Raw genomic sequence first — 6,049 nt, forward strand, 5'->3', positions numbered from 1 at the left:
AGTACCTAATTTCTCACGCCTTCTATTCTGTAGGTGAATTCATGACATTCAATAACGCTTCATGAATATTTCTGTCTTGTATTAAGTACTGATACTAAATCTTTGTGTTGTACTAGTAGACTATATTGTAAAACTCTTCTGTAAATATTTCAACTAGACTGTGACTATAATTAAGACTTTGTAGTACTATTAAGATTTTTTCGACATGTTCCACGGCCTAGGTAGCGAAGTCGGTATAGCGCTGGCCTTCTGTGCTCGAGATTGCAGGTTCGATCCCGCCCCAGGTCGATGGCATTTAAGTGTGCTTAAATGCGACAAGCTCATGTCAGTAGATTTACTGGCATGTGAAAGAACTCCGCGGACCAAAATTCCGGCACTCCGGCGATGCTGATATAACCTCGTCAGTTGTGAGCGTCGTTAAATAAACCATAATTAAAAAAAAATACATGTTTCATATTCTGTCAGTGAAGCGATGTACGAATACCATGGAATGTAAATACAGGGACATCATTTTATTTTTACTAACATTTTTAATATTAACCTGGCTATACCGTTGGATCAACGCCGTTTGTTACCCCCTTCCACGACTGGAGTTCGGTGATACGGGCGTAAAATACAAACAAATCCCTTTACTAGGTAGCCTATAGTAGGGAAGAAAAATAGTTCATCCATTTACGTAAACAAGGAAATACCGTGATTTTGAGTTTGATAATTTTCATTAGGTTTTTGTTTAATCAGGATACAGTGCAATATTAACAATAAGTGTTTTTACTCAGGAACTGAGTTATCCATGCGAACGTATTCATTATGCAGTGTATATTATACTGTCTACAGCACATTAGCGTACAATATAGAGAATGAAGTTAAATTGAAAAATAATCATGATATCGATATTTAAACACATTTTTGAAAATGGTGACCGTTCATTTCGATATAGGCTTCAGTTCTTTTGTCCATATTATCGCACTATAGACTAATTCCAATTACCAGTTTCGTCCTTCGTACTAGTAACTCATGTTGAAATAATTCTGTACCTACTGTATAAAAGAGTACCTTACGTACTGTAAATTCAATCTTCACTTCTGCCCGACCCGCACAGATAAAATTACTCAGACATGCTATCTACTGTCCGCCCAAGTGGTTATGTCGCAGGATCGTAGAAAGGGGGAAATCACGTGACAGTCAATTACCTAACGAGGCCCTATTATTTAAGTTTTTTTTAACATTTGTGTAATATTACGTAGACGTGCAGTTCCTAACAGAAATTAAAGTTTTCAGAAAAGAGCTAAGAGAGCCCAGCTACTAGCCTTTACAGAAAGGTGAGCAGAAGCAGGTGGGGGAAATCGGGATGCGACGTAGGCAAACGGACGACAGTACCTGTGCGAAAATATAATTCAAAATTGAAAACTCTTTCGTCACTGGAAAACGCGAACATATTTCTGGAACGTACTATACTCACTAACTCAGTAAGTCTACTGTTTACTATATGTGGCCTTGGTTCTGTGTGGATGACAGTTGGAACTTCATTAGTAGAAGGGATGGGACTGAAGTACATTAAAAAACTCTGGTACAATAAAAAGTGAAGAAAAATAAAATGATGTCCTGTACAACACCACAGCGCTCGCAAAGAGCACAATTCGTAACCTTGACGTGCCTGGTCTGTGTAGTCCTGCTGGAAGTTCTCTGGTAGCTCATTACCGTCCCGTGAGAAATACTTGAACTTATAGGTCAGCGTTATGACGTGTCATCTGAAGCACAGTAAGAATATCAGATCTTATCAACCACTTGAACTTATACGTATAAGGGATGTGTATAATAAAGTGTGGTATTTTACACGAGTGCATGGTTCGCTTATCATGCCATTATTTGTTTCGCAGTACTGCAAGAGGTTCAGAGCAGGAGAGAGATGCTGCGAATTCGAGTGCCTAGATGAACCCAGACCCACGGGTGGCCTTCTGGACCTTAACACAGCTCAGTGCATCGCTCCCAGTTCGGTCTTTTCTCTTATTCTAACAGGAACTCTCATTGCATGGAAATGTCAATGAGACACAAGAAGTATGCAAGGTAAGACAACATCTGACCGATTCTTAATTTGTGTACAAAGTATTTCAATTTATAATGAAGTTTTGTTCACAATATCTTGCAGAGATACTTTCTAGAGCTCTTATTTGTTAAGTAGGCTGTTTACGCTTTTATGAACAAATAGTTACCTAACCAATAATCTTTGATCGGGAGTTTTTATAGTTAATATTTCAATAAAGGGAAATATCTTCTGTAGGTGGAATTCGTTCAGACTTTAATTATTTATATATTGTCGTTTACGTAAAATTAATTTCTCCTAAAGCATTGGCTGAAGGAATATATTGTTCAGATTTTGTATGAAAATGTATTTATCACAACTAATCACGTGGTTTATGATCTCTGTATTCCGTAGTTTATTTTAGCTTCTTCTTTATCCTTAGATGTTTATAAAATGGATATCTAGAATCCAGACACGTACCTAACAGATACAAGCGTGGTAAGTGCATTGTAACACAATCGAGGGAAAGTTACAGAAGACGAGACGAAGTCCAGTTTTCTCCATTTCCGACATTCTGTTGTGCACTTAACACATGTATTGCTTACTACAGGGCGTTCGCCTACGGGTGGGGCCAGGAAAGCGGCCTGCCTGCGGTGTCGCTTGCGGGAATCGTCTATCCGTAAGCTTCCGCTTTCTATACTATACTCTGTAGGGTTTTAATTTTAAAAGTTTAGCAGCAGTAAAGACTGATGTTTTTGAAACACTAACTTCCTGTGAAACACGTCTTAGAGATTTATTAGGAGAGCGTGTAAGTGATGCACTGGTTTCATCAATTTTTTCTTCCGTCAATACTCTTCGTTTTCGCTTAGGAATTGTAGCATTTATCGACCCTGTTGTCCTTAATTTGTTAACAAGACGTCTAACAGTTTCTCTACCCTGAATTGGAGCACCCGGATATTTCACTTCAAATTGCCTGCGCACCTCTCTACATGACTGTTTCACATAGGCCTATGTTGCTTTCCTGGCCTCACCCGTAGGCGAACGCTCTGTATTTTTTGGCTGATCTTGATAAAAGAAAGTAATTATTAATCATTTTTAATTTAGATAAATAATTTCTTTTCATCCTGATGGTTGTTACGCGGTGAGGTGTTCAAGCGACTCTACGAGCTGAGAAATGAAATAGCGAGGAGGATCATAAGCATGTGGAAGAATTCTACGACAAGTTACTTTAATGGAGCGCTCCTACTTAGCAGGCACATTCGATAAACTTAAATCACTTAATCCTCAACTTCAGGGAAATAATACAAGCATATTTAAGTGAAAGGGTGAACGCTTTTTATAAGAAAATACAGTTATGGAAGAACAAATTAAAACAGAACTGCCTTGAGACGTTTTCCATAACGTGTGAATTTATCCAGAGTTACTTGACGGAAGAAAATGATAAAAAGTGTCGCTAAAGGCAGTGGAGGGTCATTTAGAAACCTTGGGCACTAATTTCCACAAATACTTTTTCGGAGAAGAAGACATTAAATTGTGTGACTGGAACTGGGTAATAAATCCATTTGACAGTAAGGCCATCTAAAGCCTAAATATAGAAACAAACTTGAACAAGCAGTGTACTTCAAAGCTGGCACATATTAGTCATTATGCCTTAGAAATGTTTTATTGCAATGCTTTCGTTTTGATTATATTTTAAATTTGAAATAAAAATTTCTTGTCTTGTTCATTAATTTGGCGCCCCCCACCTCGTCCACTTACGGCGCCGGCGTGCCCCACAGTTTGAAAACCGCTGCTGTCCGTCATTTAAAGTATCCAAAATGTAATTCATGTAAGTGATTTTGCTATGAGCTAAAGTTAAACCACATCGAGGGAATCTAGTTAATGAATGTTATTGTAAGATTAGACATGTGACTGAAGGAATCCACATTAATTCATGCTTTTGAATCACAGTTCAACATTTGACGACATTCCATTGTTTCCATTGAATTTTGAACCACATCGGTTTGAAGTACGGGTGCGAATGCTTTAGACTCACTACATTTTATGAACTTAAGAGGTTTTACTTTGCCTTTAACTCCAATTCACTATTACAGCCACCCCATGTTCTTTCAGTACTTTTATTACAAAGTGCCTAATTAGTCTCTTAATTTGTCGTAGAGTTTCTCAATTGTGCAATCATCTCCACTCATCACATGAACTACCGGCATCACAGACGACAAATCAACACTTGTTGCATCTCTAAAACTGGACATTGATATAACGTACACATTGCATAAATACACACAAACAATTGAAATCTGAAAGTCATTTTCCTGCGTTAATGAACAACTACAATCACCGCCGAAAAAAAAAAACCGGGCCACCTAAAGTTTCTAATTTTTTTTTATATGAGAATCAGAAAACCCATTATGAAATGAAGAAAACATTGCTTCCCAGACAAAAAAAAAAAACTTTTTTTTTTATTATGATTTGTGTTATTATTTTCAACGCCAAACAATGGATATAATTAAAAGGTGTAAAAACTTACAAATTGTATCAGTTTTCTTCCAAATGTTCAACTGATTTTGTGGCCACCCAGATGTTGCTAATAGCGGGTATTGCCTCCCCGTGACTGTATGACTGCTACCAATCGCTGATTCAACCCTTCGATCAGATTCTGCATGACCGTCTGATCGATTCTATTCCATTCTTTACTTAGAACATTTCGGAGCTGCTGTAAGTTGCTGTGAGGAGGTAGACGACTTCTAACTCGTTTCCCTAGCATGTTCCACGCATGCTCAATAGGGTTTATATCGGGACTTCTTGCTGGCCATGCCATCCTATTCAATTCAACGTCGTGAAGGAACTCATCCACGATTCTTGTAGCATGAGGGCGAGCATTGTCATGCATTAACAGGAACTTTTCACCAGTAAGTGGGGCACATGGTACCACATATTCAATTAGCCCTCTTCGATGTATCTTGGAGCAGTCAAAGCACCTCCATTAATGAAAACAAGTTCTGTGTGAGCTTCATACGAAATGCCACCCCATACCATTACTGATCCACCTTGGAAACTGACACGTGAACTGAAGGAACATGGAGAAAAACGTTCTCTTTCTCTTCTCCACACTCTTTCACGTCCATCTGTAAACTAAATCTCGATTCATCTGTGAAGAGCACTCGTCGCCACCCCTCAGGTTTCAAATAGCATGATTGTGAGCAAAGTGTAATCGTTTAACATGATGTTGCTGGAGCAATTCTGGGCCTTTAGCTGAATTTCAGCCCACATTCATCCAGACGCCTTCTTACAGTTCTCTCACTCACGTTAACTTGTCTTATTTCCTGGAGGACTCTTCTGGTCTCAACAGCTGTGGAATGGCGATCTCTTAATGTGTTTAGGACAATAAAATAGTTGTCACGAGCCGAAGTTACTCGTTTTCTCCCTGAACCGGGTTTCCTGGAATAACCTCCTGTCTCTCTAAAGCGATGGTACACCCGTTGTACGGTCGATCGAGGAATCCCAAGAACTGCTGCCACATAATGCCGACGATTCCCATCTTCTATCAATGCAACCACTTTCGCTGAATCGGTAGGACTTATCGAAATTCATACACAATGAAGTATCCAATACTGCCTCAAAAGAGCTTACCACTCTGTAGACTTCTTCAGTTTAGCTTGAAATGAGTACGAGAAGTTTAGACACAATATTGCAAGAAGAATGAATCTTGTTTTCAGATGATTGTTGGCTATTACGTATTCAGTATTACATTGTTACGTATCACAAAATAAATGAATGACTAAAGCACGCCTACAATTATTATTTTAAAAAATCCTGCAATTTTAAAAAATGTTAAAGAAAATGTAGGTGGCCCGGTGTTTTTTGCTGGTGAGTGTAGGCTATATTAAGGAACAAAAGTTCGGCATCATATTAAACTAACACATTCTTATCAAAATAATTATGCACATAAATTCACTGATAATATTTATTTACCATACTGGGAACTACATTCAGTAGGTCTATTCGGATCCTTTGAATCTCCACTTCTCT

The 6,049-nt window shown here is 38.3% G+C and overlaps 1 long non-coding RNA gene across 1 annotated transcript in view; it reads left to right on the forward strand.

Moving 5' to 3' along the window:
- Positions 1-6,049, forward strand: part of LOC138708696 (uncharacterized) — a 67,355-nt gene that overhangs the window by 34,511 nt on the left and 26,795 nt on the right. The window contains exon 3 of the long non-coding RNA XR_011334751.1: positions 1,878-2,064. This is a non-coding gene — a long non-coding RNA (uncharacterized lncRNA). The remainder of the gene's footprint in view (positions 1-1,877; positions 2,065-6,049) is intronic.

This window comes from Periplaneta americana, chromosome 11 (genome assembly GCF_040183065.1).
Source record: "Periplaneta americana isolate PAMFEO1 chromosome 11, P.americana_PAMFEO1_priV1, whole genome shotgun sequence".
Lineage (NCBI taxonomy): Eukaryota > Metazoa > Arthropoda > Insecta > Blattodea > Blattidae > Periplaneta > Periplaneta americana.